The sequence below is a fragment of the Furipterus horrens genome, unplaced genomic scaffold (assembly GCF_987537825.1).
Source record: "Furipterus horrens unplaced genomic scaffold, mFurHor1.1.pri manual_scaffold_9, whole genome shotgun sequence".
Lineage (NCBI taxonomy): Eukaryota > Metazoa > Chordata > Mammalia > Chiroptera > Furipteridae > Furipterus > Furipterus horrens.
Window position 1 is genome coordinate 32,166,743 of NW_028327179.1, and position 25,093 is coordinate 32,191,835.

The window sequence follows — 25,093 nt, forward strand, 5'->3', positions numbered from 1 at the left end:
CTTTTTCTTAAATAAGTCCCCTTAACATTTCATATAATAATGGCTTGGTGATGGTGAACTCCTTCAGCTTTTTCTTGTCTGGGAAGCACTTTCTCTGCCTTTCCATTCTGAATGATAGCTTTGTTGAATAGAGTAATCTTGGTTACAGGTCATTTCTTTTCATCACTTTGAATATTTCCTGCCAGCCCCTTCTTGCCTGCAAAGCTTCTTTTTTTAAAAATATGCTTTATTGATTATGCTGTTACAGTTGTCCCAATTTCTTTTCCCTTTGTTCCCTCCACCCAGTGACACCCTTCCCTCCAGTTGTCCCCACTTCTTCTTAGTCCATGCCCATTGGTTGTGCTTATAGTTCTTCTCAACACCTTTCTATCTACTCCACTCCCTCCTACTATGCTTCTTAATTCGTGAACCATCTCCCTCCCTTTTTCCCATTCCCTCTCCCCGCTGACCTCCCCCCAAAATGTTCCCCATACCTATAATTCTTTTTCCTCTCTCATTGCCTAGTTTGCCTTTGTTTTGATTCCCTAGCTTCTGTTGTTGGTTGTTGTGATACAGTTTTCATTTTAATGTTCATGTTTTGTTCCTCTTTCTCCTAAACAAGTCCCTTTAACATTTCATATAACAGTGCTTTGGATTTGATGAACTCCTTCAGTTTTACTTTGTCCTCGAAGCACTTTCTCTGTCCTTTTATTCTGAATGACAGCTTTGCTGGATAAGGTAATCATGGTTGTAGGTTTTTGCTTTTCATTAATTTGAATATTTCATGCCAGTCCCTTCTTGCCTGAAGAGTTTCTTTTGAGAAATCAACTGATAGTCTTATGGGACCCCTTTGTATGTAATTCTCTTCTTCTCTCTTGCTACTTTTAAGAGTTTCTCTTTATTCTTAATTTTTGACATTTTGATTATAATGTGTCATGGTGGTCTCCCTGGTCCAGTTTTTTTTTGGAACTCTCTGTGCTTCCTGGACCTGTAAGTCTATTTCCTTCCCCAAGTTAGAGAAGTTCTGCTTTATTATTTTTTCACATTTTTCAATTTCTAGTTCTTCTTCTTCACCTTCTGGCAACCCTATGATTCAGATGTTGTTACCCTTATAGTTATCCCATAGGTTTTTGAGCCTCTCCTCCTTTTCCTCACTTTTTGTTTCCTCTTTCTGCACTGGTTGACTGTTTGTTCCTTCCCTATGTTCTGATTTGTTGATTTGATTCCTGGTTTTCTTTTCCTCACCACTAGTTTTGTATGTGTTTTCACTCATTTCAGCAGGGCTAGCCTTCATTCCTTCCCTATCTTGGTTAATATCTGCTGTCAGGTCTGTAAGCATTCATATAACCAAAGCTCTGAACTGTGCCTCAGAAAGATTTCCTATCTGCTGAGCCATTAGATTAGATATTTGCTGTCTGGTCAGCTGCATCACTGGGATCTCTACCATGATCTGTGCCTGGCAGTTTTGTGTTTACCTTTGCTTCCTGGGTGGGGCTGTCACACCTCCTATGCTATAGAGGGTGGAGTGCCGTGCATTCATCATAACCTGGTGACCCTTCTCATCACGCTGTGGCATTTTGCATGGGGGCAGGGGTCCAAGATGGATTCCTGCTGTTCACTCTCTGCTGAGAGACCGGGGCCTCCTCCTCCATCCCCACACCCTCTGGCCCTCACAGTCCAAGGTAATAGGGGCCTGCCTTCCCTGGCATTGGAATCATAAGCTGACAGGTTTGGTCTGCAGCTGGGGGTGCTCCCCAGGCGCTTCTCACCTTCCCTTAAATACAGGTGTCTGTGCTTACTGCCGTCCCACCACCATCGCTGCAGCTGCCACTGCCAGCACAGCTTGACCTCTCTGCCCCAGCTTCGCCCCTCTTACCCGTCTGGACAAGCACCACTTCTTTATAACTTCATATGTTGGACTTCCATTTATTTTCTGGAACTTCTAGTTATGTCTGGTTTTGCAGTAGTTATATTCCTTCTTAGTTGTGGAGGGAGAAGGAGCACGTCAGTCTAGGCCTCCATCTTGGCCAGAAGTTTTCTCCTCATTTATGTCTCACTTATTTTTATATTATTCTTATTCACCTTTGTCTTCCAAATGTCTCTCTGCTGCACAATTTGGAATGTATTAGAAAAGAGTTCACATGCACTGAAATAGATTTTTTTCATCTTATCAGCAACAACAAAAAATCTGCAGCTCCAATTAAAATATATATTCTATTATTCTGAGTTCTTTTCTGTATTTTTAAAACATGTATATATACATCATCATTATAATATTGTAGCCTGATAGTCCTACACCTCCACTGAAAACCTTCTATTTAAAATTTGTATTTTCTTTCATTAGTGGAAGAAAATTGTTCAGTTTTAAAATCAAGAAATCTACCCTTTAATGGACTGTTATCATCATCTCTTTCTAGTTGCAGGAAATAGAATTTAAGCCCATATTTTAGTGTTTCACTAAAGATGGTGATCTACAAGTGTTAAGTCTTGACACAAAGCAAATGGTACATTCAAAAGGACTCATTTGATTAGAGTTTAATAAAAGAATTATTCACAAAAGTGTAGGTAGGGTTTATACAAGGAATACAAGGCTGATTAAATATGAAAAATAATAATCAACTATCAAGAAATTAATCTTCTACCATATTAACAGGATAAAGTAGAAAAACCACATGATTATATTAACTGACAGAAAAAAAAAGCCTTGCGATAATATTCATCATCCATTTGTGATAAAATATCATAGAACATTAGGAATAGGGGGAATTTTCTCAACTTAATAAAGAGCATCTAAAAAAAAGAAAACTCTGCAGTTAAAACATACTTAATGATAAAAGACTGAATACTTCTCCCCTAAGATTAAGAACAAGGTAAAGATGTCTGATTTTACTACTCTTATTTGACATTGTACTGGAAGTTCAAGCTAATGCAATAAGGCAAGAAAAGGAAGTAACAACAAACAGATCAGAAAAGAAGAAATAAAACTGTTTCCATTTCAAAGTGACAATTTTATAGGTACAAAATCCAATGGAATCTACAAAAAAAATCCACCTAGAACTAACAAGTGAGCTCATCAAGGTCACGGCATACAAAATAAACACACAAAAGTCAATTATCTTTCATATATGAGAAATGAAAACATGGACACTAAAATATCAATATCATTTATAATCACTCAGAAAATAAAATATTTAAATATAGTCTAATAAAACATTAGTATAACTCTTTGCTGACAATTATAAAATGCTAGTGAAAGAAATCAAAGTTCTAAATAAGTGGAGGAACGTATCATGTTCATGCATTAGAAGATTCAGCAGAGTAAAGTGTCTATTCTGCCCAACTTGATATATAGTCTTACTGCAATTTCTATCAAGAATCCAGAAGATTCTCCATAGATATAGCCAAGATTATTGTAAAATTTATAAGGAAACGCAAAAGAAGTAGAATAGCTAAAACAATTTTTAAAAAGAAGAATAAAGTGGAAAAATCAACACCGGATTTCAATGTTCTCCATTTGTATAATTTTGTCATTTCAAGATTATTGGTTGCCAGGAGATAAGTTCCAATGGAGAAAAGTAGGGAGAAAAATGAGTGTAGTTTTAAAAGGGCAATAGAAGTAATCCTTGTAAGGATAAAATTATCTGTGATGTGACTGTATCAATGTTAAAATCCTGTTTGTGGTTTCATAGTTAGCTTTCCAACATGTTACCATTGGGGGAAACTGGCCAAAATATATGCTGGATCTGTATATATAATTTCTAGCAATTGCTTATGAATATACAATTTTCCCCTCCAAAGTTTTTTAATTAAAAAAAAGTAAAAGGAATACTATCAATAATTTACACCAATAACTGAAAAAAAGTAAGTTCACATGTTTATGAATTTATATTTACAAATATATATATATTTATTCTTGAAATTATATATACATCTGTTTGTCTTTGTGGGGAGGTTTGAAACCATGGTTGCAGGGCAGAGGGATCCAAGATGGTGGAGAGCTTTAAGTGGAAGCTATGCTAACCTACCAGGACCAATGGAGAAATCATCTGGAATAACCAACTGAACACTAGCTGGAGAGAAGTCTTCTAACCACAGAGAGACAGAAAAGGCTGCTTCATCACAACGTGGCCAGTAGGAAGTGCAGAGATGCAAAAGGGCTGGCTGGGCTCCCACGGGTGGCAGCTGAAGGGACTAAGAAACAGCTCAGCAGACTGTGGTTCCCCCTGAGAAGGGCAGGGTCTACACCCCAAGCTGGGCTTCCCAGCCTACAGCAACAGAGCAGAAAGTAAAATAGCATCCAGCTGTGAAAAGCAAAAATCAACAGGGTTTTTTTTCTGGCCTGAAAGAAACAGCTGGAGACAAAGAACTCTTAAAGGAATCACATATGAAAACATTTCGGCACCCACTTACCCTGGGCTCAAGCAGAGGGAGGGCAGAGAGAATTAGAAACACTTGGGGAGAACTTGGGGCCGTGGCTTTGAGGAGAGAACTAATGAAGCAGTCTTCTGGTCCCCAGTGTTGACTCATTCCCCATACTGCAGGCAGACCATTCCCCTCCAAGTAGCATCAGCCAGAGGGGAGGCAAAATCCCTGCCTGCAAGAATTAATCTGCCACACCCTCTGTGCTTAAGCCTGATGACTGGTCACAGATTGAATAGATTAACAACTAAAGGAGAAAGATAAAGGCAGTAGTCTCCAACAGGCTGCCTAGACCCAGACTGGTACACAATCTGACACCACGAGGGGCAGATCCAGGAAGTGCAGATCAATCTAAGATGCAGCAACAAACAAGAAGAGTCACAAAAATGGAGAGCTAGAGAAACAATCCCCCATTGAAAGGAAAGGAGACAGAGAAGAATGGCCCAAAAGAGGAAACGGATCAAGGTTCCAGTGGGAGAACTGAGCGACAAGGAGATAGCTTACCTAACAGACGAGGAGATCGACAACCTAACAGACACATAATTCAAAACTATGGTGATAAAGATGCTCACAGGCTTGACAGATATGCTTGAGTATGGCAAATGCATAAGAGAAGAAGTGAAGGCTATGCTAAGTGAAATGAAGAAAAATCCACACAAAACCAATGGTGAAGGGAAGGAAACTGGGGTTCAAATCAATGATTTGGAACATAAGGAAGACAATAACAGTCAACCAGTGCAGAATGAGGAAGCAAGAATTGAAAACATTAGCACTTCTTAAATTTTGTGAAGGACATGGACTTACAGGTCCAGGAAGTACAGAGGGTCCCAGGTGAGCTGGACCCAGAGAGGACCACAGCAAGATGCATCATGATTAAGATGCCAAAATGGAAGAGAAAGAGAAACTCCTAGGGCCAGCAAGAGAGAGGTGGAGAGTTCCCTACAGGGGTGCCTATAGGACTATCAGCTGATTTTTCAGAGGACACTTTGCAGGCAGGAAGAGACTGGCAAGCAGTATTCAATGTGATGAAAGGCAATCTGCAACCAGGGTTACTTTATCCAGCAAAGCTATCATTGGGAGTGGAAGGGCAAATGAAGTGCTTCCCAGACAAGGTAAAGCTAAAGGAGTTCATTATCACCAAGCCATTATTCTATGAAATGTCAAAGGGACTTACTTAAGGAAAAGAAGATCAAAACTATGAACACTAAAATGACAACAAACGCACAACTATCAACAATTGAATATAAAAAATAAAAACAAAACCCAACTAAGCAAACCAGAATAGGAACAGAATCATAGGTATGGGAATCATTTGAAGGGTTATCAGCTGGGAGGGGGGAGGGGGAGAAATGGGGAAATGGTGCAATGATTAAGAAACATGATCAGGGGGAAGTTAAGAATAATATAGGAAAGGCTGAAGCCAAAGAACTTATAAGCATGACCCATGGACATGAACTAAGGGTGGTGAGATTTCTGGAGGGAAGGGCGGTACTGGGCAGAGGGGAGCAAAGGGGGAAAAAATTGGAACTACTGTAACAACATAATCAATAAAATAGACCTAAAAAATAATTTTAAAAAATATTGGCAAGCAGGATCTAGCAACACATTAAAAAGATCATACACCATGATCAAGTTGAATTCATCCCAGAGGTACAAGGATGGTTTAATATTTGCAAATCAATAAACATAATACACCACATAAACAAAATGAAAGACAAAAACCGTATGATCATATCAATAGATGCAGAAAAAGCATTTGATAAAGTACAACACCCATTTATGATGAAAACACTCAGCAAAATGGGAATAGAGGGAGCATACCTCAACATAATAAAGGCCATATATGAGAAACCTGAAACCAACAACATACTCAATGGGAAAAAACTGAAAGCATTTCCACTGAGGTCAGGAACAAGACAAGGATGTCCACTTTCCCTACTCCTATTTAACATAGTCTTCGAAGTTAATAGCCACAGCATTCAGAGAAGAAAGAAAAATAAAAGGCATCCAAGTTGGAAAAGAAGAAGTAAAACTGTCATTATTTGCAGATGACATGATAGCATACATAGAAAATCCTATGCACTCCACGAAAAAACTACTCCACCTAATAAATGAATTTGGTAAAATTGCAGGTACAAAGTCAATATTCAGAAATTGAAGGCATTTCTGTACACCAACAATAAAATATGAGGATAGACTCTAGAAAAAAAAAACATTTATTACAGCAACAAGAAAAATAAAGTACCTAGGAATAAACTTAATCAAGGAGGTAAAAGACCTTTACTCAGAAAACTACATAACACTGAAGAAAGAAATTAAGGAAGATACAAATAAATGGAAGCATATAGCATGTTCATGGATGGAAAGGATCAACATCATTAAAAGGTCCATACTGCCCAAAGCAATTTACAGACTCAATGCAATCCCTATTAAAATACCAATGACATATTTCACATACTTAGAACAAATACTTCAAAAATTTATATGTAACCAAAAAGACCCCCAATAGCCACAGCTATCTTGAGGAAGAAGAACACAGTAGGAGGAATCACAATACCTGGTATCAAAATATACTACAAGGCCATGGTAATCAAAACAGTCTGGTATTGGCATAAGAACAGACATATAGATCAATGGAACAGAATAGAGAGCCCAGAAATAAACCCAGGTCTATATGGTCAACTAATATTTGACAAAGGCAGAAGGAACATAAAATTGAGTGAAAAGAGCCTCTTCAACAAATAGTGCTGGGAGAACTGGACAGGGACATGCAAAAAAATGAAACTAGTCCACCAACTTACAGCATATACCAGAATAAAATCAAGATAGATCAATGACTTAAATGTAAGCCATGATACCATAAAAGTCCTAGAGGAAAACATAGGCAGGAAAATTTCAGATATCCCGCGTAGCAACATTTTTACTGATATACTTCCTAAGGCAAAGGAAATAAAGGAAAGAATAAACAAATGGGACTACATCAAACTAAAGAGTTTTTGCTCAGCAAAAGAAAACATCAGCAAGATGAAAAGGGAACCACCATATGGGAAAATATATTTGCCAATAATACCTCAGACAAGGGATTGATTTCCAAAATATATAAAGAACTTATATACTCATCACCAAGAAGACAAACAACCCAATTAAAAAATGGGCAAAGGACCTGAACAAACACTTCTCCAAAGAGAACATACAGAGGGTCCATAGGCATATGAAAGAATGCTCAACAACACTAGCCATCAGAGAGATCCAAATAAAAACCACAATGAGATACCACTTCACACAAGTCGGAATGGCCATCATCAACAAATCAACAAACAAATTATGCTGGCGAGGATGCAGAGAAAAGGGAACCCTAGTGCACTGCTGGTGGGAATGCAGACTGGTGCAGCCACTATAGAAAACAGTATGGAATTACCTCAAAAAACTAAAAATGGAACTGCCTTTTGAACCAGCAATTCCATTGCTAGGATTATATCCGAAAAATCCTGAAACACCAATTCAAAAGAACCTATGCATCCCTATGTTTATAGCAGCACTATTTACAATAGCCAAGTGCTGAAAACAACCTAACTGCCCATCTGCAGGTGAGTGGATCAAAAAAACTGTGGTACATTTACACAACGTAGTACTATGTAGCAGAAAGAAAGAAGGAACTACCATTTGCAACAACATGGATGGAACTAGAGAGAATTGTGCTTAGTGAAATAAGCCAGACAATGAAAGAAAAATACCCTATGATCTCACCTAATACAGGAGACTAATGAATGACACAAACAAACAAGCAAATTGAACCAGAGGCATGTAAACAAGGAGTAGACTAACAGTGACGAGGGGGGAGTGGGGAGGGAGAGAAGGGGGGTAATAAGGGGAAGGGTCTAGTCAAAGAGCATGTACAAATGACCCACGGACATGGACAACAAGGTAGGGACTGACTGTGGGAGAAGGAGTGGGCAGGGTGCAGGGAAGCAATAGGGACAAGAGTGGGATAACTGTAATAGAAAAACAAACAAACAAAAATTTTTAGTGGGAAAAAATAAAAGCAAAATAAATTAATAAATGGGCCAGCAAATCCCTCCTACTGCCCCCACCAAAAACTCTCACATGCAGGAAAGTGAACAAAAGAAAATGTAAACAAACAAACAAACAAACAAACATGGTTTCAATTTTCTTACTTGTAATAGAACTTTTCAAATTTACTTTTTTAGTCAATTTTGCAAGTTTTCTATAACTTAGGTAAGCTTGATTAATGAATAAATGTGTATATATGTGTGCACATATATACTGTGCAAAGCATAAATTATATATGCAAAATATATGTATTAATAATACATATGACTTAAAATAACTTTACTGTTAATGGCCCCTGGCATGCTATAGCACTGCAGTTACTAATATTTTCATCTGTGGTAAATCTGGATGGGGTATAGTGGAAAGTGATGCACTGACCTATGTTATACTTCTGACATTTGAGACTTACAGGGAAAATATTAACTATTAAGCTTGTGGAATTAGTTGGTGGTTGCTAAGCCCTATTGATGGAATGAAGAGAGAGGACAACATCTCAAGTCATAGTAGAGTTGTAGAAGCTGGATTCCATCGCCCAACACCTCAAGGCTCCTCAGTTCCCTTATCTGAAGTACTGCTGGAGGTTTTAGAAAAATGAAGAATTCTTTCCTCTTCTACGGTGTATCTAGCACATCATTTTGCATTAGCCAGCAGCGGAAACATGTTTATTGGTTGGTAGATTTTATTCTCCAAAGGTTTTTATTATTCTGATAACTTCCCTTTGCCCCATAGCTCTAGTCTCTCCCCTTCTCCACCCTCCTTTTTGCCCCAGTTGCTGACCTACTTGGCCTCCATCAATAGGCCCCTCTTACCTTCTGACTTCCAGTTGGGACTGGCCATTAGGACACGTCAATAAGAAACTGGAAAGAAGGAGAAAAGTAAGGATATTTCTTACCCTGTCTTCTTCTTTGCAAAGTCACCTTTCTGGCTGTTCCTGACTGAAGGTAATTGCTTCCTTCTAAGACTGCTTGACAAGACTTTCTCTCTTTTGGAGTTCCAAAACCTTTCCTTGTTTTCATTTCTTCAGGCCTGTTGGGAAACAGTTCTGCTGCTACTATCTCTAGGGCTTATAGTTTTCCTCCATTGGCTCCTTTTTGTATGTTCCCTTTAATAATCTTCCTCAAATTTTCCTAATTTGTATGTGTCATCTATTTCCTTCTGAGGCATGTATATTCTGTGCTTTGCCCTAAAGTGTCTCCTAGTAACTGGATGTGATTAATAAGGAAGGACCTTAGCCAATTCCAGAAGAAATAGAAACTTTGTAGAACAAGTCTCATTTGTGGTACTAGGAAACCTGGAGTTCACCAAAATAAAGACAGGAAAATTTTTCATCTTGTCCCTTTTCTCCTTCCCTCTCCTTAGGTCAGACACTTCTATAACCCTCCCTTAATGATTGCTGACAGTAGTTTTGTGGATGATTTTCTAAACTGTGCCCTGGAAAACTCAAAAATTTGGTGGAGGGTCTTTAGGAGGTTCTATGGAGGGAAAAAGCATAGCAAAAATGAAGACAGACTCAGCAGGTAGGGCTTTCTGACACCATTTCAACCAGAACACTTTTTAAAATTGAATTTACTTGGTTGGCATTGGTTCACAAAACCATGCAGGTTTCAAGTGTACAGCTCCACAAGACATCATCTGCACACTGCATCATGTGCCCATCACTCCAAGCAAAGTCTATTTCCATACCCATTTTCTCCCCCTTTGCGCACCTCCACCTACTCCCCACCTCTCTTTCCCTCTGGTCATCACCACACAGTTGTCTGGGTCTATGGGTTATGCATATATGTCCTTTGGCTAATCCCTTCCAATCCAATCCTCCAACCCCCCTCCATTCTGAGAGATGTCAGTCTGTTCCAAGTGTTCATGCCTCAGTTTCTATTTTGTTCATCAGTTTATGTTGTTCATTAGATTCCACTTATAAGTGAGATCAGATAATATTTGTCTTTCTCTGACTGGCTTATTTAAGTTTGCAGAAAAATCTTCAGGCCCATCCATGCTGTCACAAAGGGTAAGATTCCTTCTTTTTGATGGCTGAGTAGTACTCCATTGTGTAAATGTACCACCACTTTTTTATCCATTCATCTACTGGTGGGCACTTGGGCTGCTTCCAGATATTGGCTATTGTAATAATGCTGCATTGAACAAAGGGGTGCATATACTCTTTTGAATTAGTGTTGTGCATTTCTTAGAATATATTGCCAGAAGTGGGATCTCTGGGTCAAAAAGCAGTTCCATTTTTAATTTTTAAGGAAACTCCCTTCTAGAAAATAGCTGCACCAACCTGCATTCCCACCAACAGTGCCCATTAAAAAATGGGCAACAGACCTAAATAGACCCTTCTCCAAAAAGGACATACAGATGACCAATAGACATATTTCATTTTATTTTTTTCAATGTGTTTTATTGATTACAGTGTTACATTTGTTCCAATTTCCCTTCCCTCTGCTCCCCTCCACCCGGTGGCCCCCCTCCCTCTTCTTTTCCCCCCCTTTTAGTCCATGTCCATTGGTTGTGCATATAGTTCTTCTCAGCCTCTCTCTGTCTATTCCATTCCCTCCTATGATGTTTCTTAATTCCTATACCATCTTGCTCCCTCTCCCCCTTCCCCTTCCCTGCTGACCTCCCCCCAATATGCTCCCCATACCTATAGTTCTTTTCCACTCTCATTGCCTATTTAGTTTGCCTTTGTTTCAATTCCCTAGCTTCTGTTGTTGTTTCTGGTGATGCAGTTTTCATTTTAGATTTCATAGCTTTGATCCTCCTTTTACTAAACCAGTCCCTTTAACATCTCATATAACAGTGGTTTGGATCTAATGAACTCTTTCAGTTTTATTTTGTCCTGGAAACACTTTCTCTGCCCTTCTATTCTGAATGACAGCTTGGCTGGATAAAGTATTCGTGGTTGTAGGTTTTGGATTTTCATTACTTTAAATATTTCTTGCCAGTCCCTTCTTGCCTGTAGGGTCTCCCTTGAGAAGTCAGCTGATAGTCTAATTGGGACCCCTTTGTACATGATTCTTTTCTTCTCTCTTGCTGCTTTTAAGATTCTCTCTTTATCTTTAACTCTTGACATTTTGATTATAATGTGTCTTGGAGTGGTTCTCCCTGGGTCCAGTTTTTTTGGAACTCTCTGTGCTTCCTGGACCTGTAAGTTTATTTCCTTCCCCAAGTTTGGGAAGTTCTGCTTTATTATATTTTCACTTAATTTTTCAATTTCTAGTTCTTCTTCTTCGCCCTCTGGCAAACCAATGATTCTTATGTTGGGCCTTTTATAGCTGTCCCAGAGGTTTCTGATCCTCTCATCATTTTCCTTGCTTCCCGTTTTTTCTCTCTGCACTGGTTGACTGTTTGTTCCTTCTTTATGTTCTGGTTTGTTGATTTGAACTCTAGATTTTATTTCCTCACGATCTGTCTCGTATGTGGTTTTGTTCCTTTCAGTATGAGTGTTTTTCAATTCTTTCTCATCTTTTTCCAGATCTTTTGTTAATTCTGTAAGCCACCTGATAACAATGGCCCTGAACTGAGCCTCTGACAGGTTTCTTATTTGTTCATCTGTCAGATTCCTCATCTGTTGCCTGGTGAGCCGCGCCACCGGGATTTCTATAGTTGTCTGCCTCATTTTGACAGATGCATTTTGTTTTCTTGTGCCGGCTATAGGGGGCAGTGCCTGTGTACTTGTCACAACTCAGCGACCGGCAGTGATCCGCAACCATTTTTCCACTGTGCTGTGGCGCTTTGTCGTCACTGCCCAGTGACTGGCAGCGATCCGCAACCTTTTTCGCTGCGCTGTGGCCCTTTGTGGTTACTACCTGGTAACCGGCGGCGGACCAGCAACCTTTCTCGCCGCGCTGTGGCGCTTTGTCATCACTGCCCAGCGACCAGTGGTGATCCTCAACCTATTTCGCAGCGCTGTGGCGCTTTGTGTAGGGGTGGGGGTCCAAGATGGATTCCTGCAGTTATTTCACTAGGAGACTGGGATCCATCCTCCCGCCCTCTGGGCCTCACTGTTCGGGGATGTGGTGGCTGCTTTCCCCAGCGTTGGGGTCGGGAGCTGCTGGGGTTCGACTGCAGCTGAGATTGCTCTCCCTGCCGCTGTCCCTGGTGCTACCGCAAACAGCACCACCTACTTTCGCTCTTACCTGCCCAAAGAGCGCCGCTGGTTTATAACTTTGTACGTTGGGCTTCCGTGTAGTTTTATTTTCTGGAATTTCTAGTTATCTTTTGTTTTGAAGTAGTTGTATTCCTCTCTAGTTGTAGAGGGAGACCGAGCGAGTCCGTCTAAGCCTCCATCTTGGCCGGAAGTCCAATCTGAATTCCTAGACATATTTTAAAATGTTCAACACCACTCATCATTAGAGAGCTGCAAATTAAAACCGCAATGAAATATCACCTCACACATGTCAGAATGGCTATCATCACCCAGAACACTTTTGATTTTAAAAAATTTATCTGTTATCATCCCATATAAAATTTTATTTGAAAAAAAATTCACTCCACCAATTAAAAAGTTTTTAACAACTGGTTTAATTCATTTTAATAGGTAATCACTGATAAATCAAACTCTTTAAGATTCCAGAAGAAACCTTTAATGGTAGGACTTTAGGTAGCAGCAGAAATAGAACTGGTAACAGTGTAGAGATTGAAAATCAGGTATTCCAGTCCAATGTACTTCAAATTATGCCCTATAAGGGGCTGCTTATTATAAACAGCCACTCAAAAGCTCTGCTGATCTTTCTTAGTCAACATGATGCCTCCTTGGTAATTTCCAAATCCCAATTACCAGCTGAGGCAATCTTTATCTAATTATTTTTTTATTTTTGTGGTGATAACATTTAACATTTACTCTCCTAACTTTCAAGTATATAATGCAGTATTGTTATCTACAGTCACCATGCTGTACATTAGATCCCCAAAACTAATTCATCTTATAACTGAAAGTTTGTACCCTTTGACCAACATCTTCCTACTTCCCCCACCCCGCAGGCCCTGGCAATCACCATTCTAATCTCTAAGTCTATGAGTTTCGCTTAGATTTCACATATAACTGAAAATATACATTAATTGTCTTTCTCTCTCTGAATTTTTCATTTAGCAGAATGTCCTCAAGGTCCAGCCAATGTTGTTACAACAGGCAGAATTTCCTTCTTTTTTTATGGCTGAAAATATATATAACATTTTCTTTATACATTCATCCATTGATGGACACTTAGGTTGTTCTGATGTCTTGGCTATTGTAAATAATGCTACAATTAACATGGGAGTGCTGATATCTCCTCAAGGCAGGTATTACATTTTCTTCTGATATATACCCAAAAGTAGAATAGCTGAAACATATGTAGTTGTATTTTTTAATTTACGGAGGAATCCCTAACTCTTTTCCATTAAGACTGCATAAATTTACATTGCCACCAACAGTGTACAAGGGTTCTCTTTCCTCCACATCCTCACCAATTATTGTCATTTGTCTTTTTAATAACAGCCATTCTAACAGGTGTGAGATGATACCTTGTGGATTTGATTTACATTGCTCTGATAATTAGTGATGTTGAGCATCTCTTCACATACCTCCATTGGCCATTTTGTGTATGTCTTTGTAAAAATGTCTATTCGGGTCCTCTGCCCATTTTTAATTGAATTGTTTGTTTGTTTGTTTGTTTGTTACTGAGTTATAGGAATTCCTTATATTTTTTGTATATTAACCCCTTATAAGCTAAACTGGTATGCCAATATTTTCTCTCATTCTGTAGGTTGCCTTTTTCACTTTGTTGATTGTTTCTTTTGCCATGAAGAGGTGTTTTAGTTTGATATAGTCCTGCTTGTTTATTTTTATTTTTGTTTTTGTTGCTTGTGCTTTTAGTGTCATAGCCAAAAAACTGTTGCTAAGACCAATGTCAGGGAACTTTTTCCCTGTTTTATTCTAAGAGTTTTATAGTTTCAAGTTATACATTTATGTATGCAATCCATTTTGACTTAATTTTTTATGAGTGGTGAAAGATGGGGATACAATTTTATTTTTTTGCATGGGATTTTCCAGTTTTCCCAGTACCATTGAGTATTTCTGGCTTCCATGTCAAATATGAGTTGTCTGTATGTGTGTGGGTTTATTTTGAAGCTGTCAATTCTGTAGTATTGATTACATGTCTATTTTTATGCCACTACCGTACAGTTTTGATTACTATAACTTTATAATATAGTTATAGCTGGAGGATCCTGTTTTCTGATTTTAAAATTAAATTAGAAAACATGATGCCTCCAGCTTTGTTTCTTTTCTCAGAATTGTTTTGGCTCTTCAGGGCCTTCTGTGGTTCCATACAAAGTTTAGGGTGTTGGGTTTTTATTCCTATTTCTGTGAAACATGCCATTGGAATTTTGATAGAATTTGCATTGATTCTATAGATGACTTTGGGTGGTATGGACATTTTAACAGTATTAATTCTTCAAATCTATGAACACAAGATATTTTTCCATTTATTTGGGTCTACTTCAGTTTCTTTCATCAATGTCTTACAAATTTCAGTATACACATTTTTTACCTTATTGTTTAAATTTATTCCTAAGTATTTTTATGCTATTGTGAATTGAATTGCTTTTTATTTCTTTTTCAGATATTTCATTGTTAGTTTATAGAAATGCAACTTTTTTGTATGTTGATTTTATAACTTGCAATTTTACTGAATTTATTTATTGGTTCCAAAGGTGTTTTGGGGAAGTCTTTAGGGTTTTGTATATGTAATATTATATCATGTGCAAACGGAGAGTTTTGCTTCTTTCTTTCTCATTTGAATGACTTTTATTTCTTTTTCTTGCCTAATTGCTCTGGTTATTACTTCCAGTACTATCTTGAACGGGAGTGGTGAGAGTGGGCATCCTGATCTTGTTCCTGATCTTAGAGGGAAATTGTTCACTATTGAATATGATGTTAGCTGTGGGCTTGTCATATATGGCCATTTTTATATGAGGTACATTCCTTCTATGCCTAATTTGTTAAGAGTATCTATAATGAAAGAATGTTAAATTTTTTCAAATCTATCTTTTTCTCTCCTGAGGCAGGTCATATGAATTTTATTTTTATTCTATTATTATGATGTATTCTATTATTGATTTGTGTATTTTGAATCATCCTTGCATCCAAGGGATGACTTCCACTTGTTTATTATGTATAATCTTTTTTAATATGCTGTTGAATTTGATTTGCAAGTATTTTGTTGAGAATTTTTGCATCTGTTCATGAGAAATATTGGCCTATAGTGCTCTTTTCTTGTAGTATCCCTACCTGGCTTCGGTATTAGAGTAATGCTGGCCTTGTAAAATGAGTTTGGAAGTATTCCCTCCTCTTCAACTATCTGGAAAAGTTTGAGAACAATTGGTATTAATTTTTATATAATTGTTTGGTACAATTCACCAGTTACATAAACTATCTATCTATCTATACTCCAAAGCCATCTAGTCCTAAACTTTTCCTTGTTGAAAGGTTTTTGATTACTGACTCAATCTTCTTAATCATTATTGGTCTATTCAGATTATCTATTTCTTCATGACTGAGTTTTAGTAGGTTATATGTTTCTAGACATTTATCCATTTCTTTAAGGTTAACCAATTTTTTGGCTTATAATTGTTCAAAGTAATCACTTAGGATCCTTTGTATTTCTGTGGTATCAGTTGTAATGCCTCCTCATTCTGATTTTGAGTTTTCCTCTTTTTTCTTAGTCTAGCTAAAGGTTTGTCATTTTATCTTTCTAAATAAACATAAATTCTTAGTTTCATTCATTTTTTCTATTGCTTTTCTGGTCTCTGGTTTATTTCTGCTCTGATCTTTGTTATTTCCTTTTTCCTACTAACTTTGGGCTTAGTTTATTCCTCTTTTTCTAGTTCTCTGAAGTTTAAAGTTAGGTTGTTTACTCGAGATTTTTCTTTTTCCTTAATGTAGGCATTCATCATTATAAACTTCCCACTTAGAATTGCTGTAGCTGCATATCATGAGTTTTAATATGTTATATTTCCATTTTTATTTGTCTCAAGAATTTTTAAAAATTCTCTTGATTTCTTCTTAGACCTCTTGGTTTTTCAGGACTGTGTTGTTTAATTTCCACATATTTGTGAATTTTCCCATTTTCCTCCTGTTACCGATTTCTAGTTTTATACCATTGTGGTTAGAAAAGATAGTTGGTATGATTTCAATTTTCTTAAATTTTTTAAGACTTATTTTATGACCTAAAATATGATCCATATTCTCAAGAATGTTTCATATAAACATAAAAAGAATATCTATTCTGCTGCTTTTTTTAAAAAGATTTTATTTATTTTCAGAGAAAGGGAAAGAGAGAGAGAAAGAGAGGGAGAGAAACATTAGTGTGTGGTTGCCTCTTGTGTGCCCCCAACCAGGGACCTGGCTTGCAACCCAGGCATGTGCACTGACTGGGAATTGAACCAGCGGCCTTTGGTTCGCAGGCTGGCACTCAATCCACTGAGCCACATGAGCCAGGGCTATTCTGGTGCTTTTAGATGGAATGTTCTATATGTCTGTTAGGTCCATTTGGCTTAAACTGTAGTTCAAGGACAATGTTTCTTTATTAATTATATATATGATATATACTATTATGTATAAATTACTTATAACTGATTTATTTAGCAATACTCTATAAAGTTGAAGATGTGAATTTTCTAACCCCAGCAATTCTACTTTTAATTGTATTCCTTTATACTCTTAGTTTTCAAGCTAGAATATTTGTTTTTTGAGGGCACGTGAAAGCATTCCAGTGGATACCAGGTCATAGAACATAAAATCAGTTTTAGTGTTTGAATTTTCATATCTATTTTTTCCTATAAGCTATTTTTAAATAAAGCCTATTCCATTTCTCCACCTCATTCACAAATACCCTTCTAACTCAACAATGCTCAGAGCATTGAATGACCAGAGCAAACCACTTCAGAATTCTTTTCCCTTTGCTGCAGTAACTGGCAACACCTTGGGCAGAGGCCGCTACATCAGCCTGGGCCCCACAGTGGGGATAATGTACAGCAGACCCCCAGCTAATCCAAGACGGCATGTAGGATGAATTAATTAAACCTTGTGATTGTTTCCTACTACCACATAAATTGCTTATCCTGATTGATACAATGACAAGCCTCTGGCCACTTTAAACTATATTATGGAGACTTGCCCTACTATAAAAATCTGTTTTTGAATGAAGAAGGCATTTTTATTTCTCATTGGTTTTCAGAATATACCTTACAAGTTGTATTAATATTATTTGGATTTTTAAAAATGAAGTCACACTTTCTCTAACAGAAAGTTTAATTTGGCTGATAGCTCTGTAAATTAAATTTCAGGTTGCCATTTTCAATGACTTGAATTAAGATAAATCTATAGTTCTAAGATTTTGATAAAAATATCTTTAAAACATGAGCACTGCATTTTATTTAAAAAATTATTGTATTCACAAAGCTGTACTAAAATTAATAACATATTTATTTTTCCAAAAACTTTCTGATTATATTTGGTTAAACAAGATGCCTCTAAGTAAAAGAGCAACAAGTGTAATTAATAGTTTTTCCACTAAAGCCTTGTAGGTTTATTTCCCAGAAACTGAGAGAGTAATGACTATAATATCTGTATCACAAAATATTTTGCAAGTCGGGTTGTTTCCAGATCTTTGCTTTTAATAAAATTGAAGGCAGACCTAACTGAGTTGTCAGATGACAGATAATTAATGTTTATGATAGATAATTACATTACTTTCTCAGTATAACATAACTTCAAATAACTAATATAGTTTTAGCAAAATACTCCATTCCCATCCACTTTAAAAATTTTTTTCTTCCAGTTGGTTTTAGTGAGTGACAGTACTGCATCACATACTATGCAGTTCAGGATGAGAAATTTCTAATAAACCTTCTGATACTAAAATGCTTCCTTTCACATCACCCGTAAGTCCACCCCCAGCAGAGGGAAAAGAAGGCTGAACGGGTCCTAAGTTTCTTCGGGGAAAATCCAAGTCCATGTGTTGCCTCCTTGCAAGAAGATGGGGCAGGTAGAGCGAGTTCTAGTCCACAAGGGAAGGACTAACAAGCAATAAACATACTGCTTCATCTGTCCTGTGAGGCCTGCCAGCCTGGCCTTATAAAGGAACTATACTCTTCATCGCATGCATTTTTCATTGTAGCAGTGGCGCACATCGTTTCTTGCAGCAAAAAGCCTGGACTCCTCCTGGAGCCTCTAACCTCCCTCTACCAAGAGCGGCTGTGGTCCACGGCTCGGTGGACTTTAGCCATCTTGTGCATGTCACGCTTCCTCTTAAACACAGGGTTCTGGTTGTGAAAAGCCTCCAGCAGCTCACGCAACAACTTCTCTGGCATCAGCATCCATCCATCAGTGCTTCTCCCTGCACTCAATAGTCATCCACTTCATGGCCAGGAAGCAATGATGCCTGCAGAGGGTTAGTGGCACAGGGACCTGGCAGAAATGGCCACCTTTTCACAGCCTAATCACAGGCTCACAGCTCTTCAGTGCTTGGTCAAAGAGGGTGTAAGCATTGCATTGAACGGTTGCCTTTTCCTGTGAAGAAGCAGCATGGTACTTCTCAAGCTGCTTCCTTTTTACAGCTTCCAGAGTCTGTGTTATAAGGGATCTGGCCAGTACTCTGTTTCCTCCCTTCACCATCATGTTACTGAATGTACTGATCAAAAGTCTTCAAATACAGAACTTGTTTTTTATCATTGGGGCAGCTTTGATACACTGAGTCTTCCTGAGCTCCTCGTTCAAACTTTTTCTCAGTCTGCCAGTTGCGTTAATATTCTTTGTCAGTCTGAGGATCCCTGTATTCACAACCATAGTGGCTCCACCTCACCTGCCTTAGCCCTGGAAGCTGCAGGACAGCACTCCGTACACCCAGTGCTAGGTATGATCATCCTCACACTACCTTCACCCTCCCATCCACTTTTTAATGTGAATGAGATTCTCGGCATTTTACACTATAATAATAAAAAGCAGGAATAGAATTGATGCATAATTCAATCTTACTAATAATAACTATTGTTTTTCATAAATATATAAACTATTTTCTCAAATATATTGTATCAAATGTTTCTAATAAAAGTTTTATGTTTATGTTAAATAACTATTCACCAAAATAATTATGTTGGCTTGGCCAATTTTGTATTACCATTAATAGTGCTAATAACTCAGTTCAGAGCAAAATGTTTTAACATTCAGAGTCTTCAGTCATGGAAAAAATCTTTTTAAATTTGTATTTATACTTAGTTGTAGAGAAATGAGATAGGTCAGTTGAGAAAATGTTTTCAAACATCAAAAAATGCATTAGGATAAAACTGTTGATTAGAATGGAAATGTGAGTTCAAGGAGAAAATAAAAACAGTATGAAATTTCACACTATTATATGATAAGTGATAGAGCTTATGTTTCTTTATATTGATGATGATGATGCCTATCAACCTATTTTGATATCTGAATGGTTGTATTTTATAATATCAATATTTACAATAAAACAAAAATCACATTTGCCACTATTCAAATTTGAAATAAAAAAATTAAGTGTTATCTTAAAATTGTGCAAAGACTCACATAACTTATTAAGATTATTAAGGGGGTAAATAAATGCAAGAGTTGCTTTGAAGAAATTTTCACACATGTGCACTTGGAGAAATGTAAAAGAACACCATTCTAATGTTGCTTGAAATAAGGAAAACTTTTGGAAAAACATAAAATTTCATCAACAGGAGAAGATAGGGGAAAATGTATATATGTGGTATACTACTGCAAATTCAGGAACTAAAACGATAAACCAGATGTATATAGAGAAACATAAGTGAATGCAAAACTATGATGTTGATAAGATATATTATTTATGTTTTAACCAGCAGAACATTTAAAACTATTGAAATACATTGTTTAACTAGAAAACATAGAATAAAATTCTTAAACATGCATGGAATTAATAAACATCAAATTTATGACAGAGGTTAACTTTCAAGAGGAAGAGGAAAAAATGAGATTGAAGGGGTTGTACAAAGGGACTGTCATGTCTTTTCTTACTGAATAAATCTAAGGCTGTTACAGCTGAATGTTAGAGTTATTAAAACTCTGAAAAGCTGGGAGGTGGGCACATGAGTTGTTATATACCTGTATGTAAAGTTGAATAATTTAATTAAAGTAGCTCAAACAAAACATATATATTGGAATGGCCAAAAGTCATTCAGTTTTAAAGTAAAAGACACATTTTTCATTTTCACCAATAACTTTATTGAACAACGTATTCACCATTTAGTTCCACTACCTTCTGCCATCTTTCAGGCAACTTCATAATTCCATCTTCCCAAAACTTTTTATTATTTTGAGCAAAAAACTGTTTCAGGTACCTTTTGCAGTCTTCTGAGGTATTAGAATTTTTTTCTATTAGGAGAATTTGTAAAGACCAAAATAAACATAAATCCAAAGGTGTGTTGTCTGGTGAATATGGCAGATGAATCAGAACTTTCCAGTCAAGTTGTAACAATTTTTGCTCAGTCATCAAAGAAATAGGTGGTCTTGCATTATCCTGATGGAAAATTACGCATTTTCTGTTGACTAATTCCAGATACTTTTCATTGAGTGCTGCTTTCAGTTGGTCTAATTGGGAGCAGTGCTTTTGGAATTAATCGTTTAGTCTTCTAGAAGGAGCTTATAATAGAGGACTCTCTTCCAATTCCATTATACACATAACATCACCTTCTTTGGATGAAGACCAGCCTTTGGTGTGGTTGAGTATCCACTTTTCATTGCCCATCACAATTTTTTTTAAAAACAAAACATTTTCTTTATGTTTAGTAGAGAAGGGCATGCAGAAATACAGTCAGGAAGGTTTTTTTCACTTAACTTATGTGGAAATCAAACATCAAAGTGATCAACATAACGAAGCTGGTGAAAATTATTTTCAATACTTGATTTGGGTATTGTTTTTATTTTTAGTTTTTTATTCTTGTTTATTCTATTACAGTTGTCCTAATTTCTCTTCCACCCAGCCCCCTCTTCCACAATCAATCCCTGCACGGTTGTCCATGTCCATGGGTCATTCATACATGTTCTTTAACTAATCTCTTCCCCTGTTTTGGATATTTTGAGTATGTTGGCTTTCTTCCACGTGGTATAATGTTGATTGTTCTCAGTTAATGTCTCGATTTGATCGCTACAAACTTCAACTGGTCTACCCAACCATGCAGCATTGTCCAGCAAGAAATCTTCAGCACCAAACTTTGCAAACCACTTCTACATGTTTGATCAGTCATAGCACCTTCTCCACACACTGCACAAATCATCTTTTTTTTTATTTCAGTTGCATTTTTACCTTTCTTGAAGTAATAAAGCATAATATGAAGAAAATATTGAGTATTTTCTTCCATCTTCAATATTAAAATGGTTACACAAAAATTCACTAATTTTGCCAATTTTTTTAATGCACCCTGATATGACAGCTGTTGTAATACAATCTAACAAAATTGTTTCAAGTAAAGTTAAAAACAAGTAAGTGCTACTAGAGCCATCTTACAGAAGAAACTGAATGAACCTTTTGGTCAACCCAATATATAAAAGAAAAACTAATATAATGTATCCTAAAATGGCAAAGGGAACAATTTTTAAATTATTGATCTAACAGGTCACAGGAAAAATAATATACAATAAAAATGAACCAGAAATGTGGTGGAAATTTAAATAAATCAATAATCAAAATATATGAAAGGAGAATAAAGTCACCATTAAAAGACAGAGACCCTCTGATTTTTTTAAAGCTAGCCATGTAAGGCTTACAAATGACACAATTTAAACAAAATGGTACACAAAGGTTAAAAATAAGAGATTTAAGGAATACCAGGCAAATTCTTTCCTAAGAAATGCTATTGTAAGCCAAATGCTGGAAACAGCCTAAGTGCCCACCAGTGGATGAGTGGATCAAAAAACTGGTACATTTACATAATGGAATACTACGCAGCAGAAAGAAAGAACTCCTTCCTTTTTACAACAACATGGATGGAACTGGAAAGAGTTATGTTTATTGAAATAAGCCAGGCAGCAAAAGGCAGATACCATATGATCTCACCTATTACAGGAACCTAATGAACTAAAAAAACAAACAAAATAGAACTGGAGGCATGGAAACAAGGAGCGTGACCAGAGGGGAGTGGGGAGGGGAAAAAGGGGGAAAGGAGGTGGGGTCTAGTCAAGGAACTAGTATAAATTACCCAAGGACATGGACGACATGGTGGGGATTGACTATGGGGGGGGGCGGGGCAGAGGAGAGCAATGGGGGGAATGGGACAACTGTAATAGAACAACAATAAAAAAAAGAAAGAAGAAGAAATGCTATTGTAGATGTATTAATGTTAGATAAAATGGAATTAAGGGCAAAAGCCAATAATGGGGTTAAACAAAGAAACTATGTAATTATTGTAAAAAGGAGATCAAACAGCCTTAAATCTATATGCACTTAACAATGTGTATACAGAAAGCAAAAAACTGACAAAAGTATAAGATATTAACAAACTACAATCACGGAGGAAGATTTTTATCTCATTTATATCACAATATGATAAACTGAGTAACTTCCCCACCTTCCAAATCTATAGGATATAGAAAACTTGAACAACCAAATTAGTATTTGGACTTCATAGGTATACATAGATAGAACCCTGCGAACACAAAAACAAATAAAAATAGAAGTGCTCTAGTTCCTCCTTATCCCCAGGGGATACATTCCAAGACCCCTCCCAGTTGACGCCTGAAATCATGGATAGTACCAAACTGTATATATACTATGGTTTTTTCTTATACATACATACCTATGATAAAGTTTAATTTAAAAATCGGGCACAGGAAGAGATAAACAACAATAGCTAATAATAAAATAGAACTATTATAACAATATATATAATACAAGTTATGTGAATATGGTCTTCCCTCTATCTCTCTCCACGTATCACATTGAACTCTACTCACCTTTTCACTTAAAAAGGCACTTTCCATCTTCTTTTTGGCATAACTCTTGTGCTTTGGGGTCACTATTAAGTAAAATAAGGGTTATCTGAAGACAAGCACTGTGATACTACAATAGTCAATCTGATAGTCCCGGTGGCTACTGAGCACTAATGGGCAGGGAGTGTGTACAGCGAGGAGTTGCTGGACAAAGGGGTGATTCACCTCTGAGGCTGCGTGGAGCAGGGGCAAGATTATACTCAGAACTATGCACAATTTAAAATGTGTGAGTTGGTTATTTCTGGAATTTTCTATTTAATATTTTTGGGCCACAGTGGACCATGGGTAACTGAAACCATGGCACGTGAAACCGTGAATGAGGAAGATAATCATACATTGTTCTTTCAAGTGTCCACAGGGCAATGACAAAAAGCTAACATGGAACAGCTTTCAAAAGAAGCTCAACGAATTCCAAGTCATCACAGATCACATTCCATTACTACAATAAAAAATAAATGAGAAAACAATGATACAATGATCATTTTAAGAACTAACATATATTTGAGAACTTTTGTTTAATGAACTCTTAAAATAAGAAAGAACTCTCAGGTCCTGCCCAGTCCAAATTGTAAAATATGTACTAGAATTAGATCTGAGTTTAAGTACCAACTCAAACAGTGGCAGTAACACATAGAATCCACTGGATGTCAGTGTTACTTTATATTTATTCTCATTTGCCCAGATGGTGCAGGACACAGATCATCCAACCTGACGAATTAGATTTCAGGCCCAATCCTAGGATTGATTCAAATATCTAATAATGAGAAAATAATAATATTTATAGTGAATAATTTTAATGTGCTATAAAATGTAAATATTTATCACACAATTGTTTCCTAAATCTCTTTTAGTATATTTCCTGTGAATTATTTATTACCTTGCTAAAGCAGTTTTGTAAGATTTTATCAGGCCTTGTAAGAGACAAAGGCCATACAAATGGCCTGCTATGGCCTGTCTGGGTGCATGCTTCAGACTTTCCTAAAATTTCTCAAACAAGCAGCACCTGGCCTCAGCACATCCCGTACCCCAGGCCTGGCACTAGCAAAAACCAGCTTTGGTTTGTAGCTTTGCCTCTCCCGGGTTCCTCCAAGCCCAATACAAGTAGCAGCCATCTGCAGATGACTTGGTAGCTCATGCAGAACTACCAGTGGCCCTGGGCAGAACACAGGCAGTGGCTGGCTTTGGCCTGCACCTCCCGAGAGGCTCCATAGCCAGTACACCCAGTGGACAGCTTCAAACCACATCGAAGCACTACCACCCAACCCCCTCCACAAGCAACACTCTCAAGGAACAGACTCAGCAAGCACTAGAATGCTGCTGAAGCAAGCTCTGCTCCAAAGGCTTGATGCCTGCATAGCAGCTCCTCTGCTGTAGTTGCAGCCAATTCTCCCAACCAATTGCCCTGAGGGTAAATTCTTCACAGTGACAGCAATCAAGGCTCAACTAAAATAGGAGGATGTACACAGCCCATATGGGGAGTGCACCTGAAGTGTCCAACCCAGGTGAACAGGAATGCTGTGCCACTGGATTCTACAGGACACCTACTACATAAGGCCACTCCACCAAGTCTGGGAGACAAAGCAGCTCTACCTAATACATAAAAAC

General features: G+C 37.3%; 1 pseudogene; it reads right to left on the bottom strand.

Annotated features, from left to right (window-relative positions):
* Window positions 1–18,693: 18,693 nt before the first annotated feature.
* On the bottom strand, window positions 18,694–24,732 carry LOC150001535 (small ribosomal subunit protein uS7m pseudogene; annotated as a pseudogene).
* Between the last annotated feature and the right edge of the window lie 361 nt (window positions 24,733–25,093).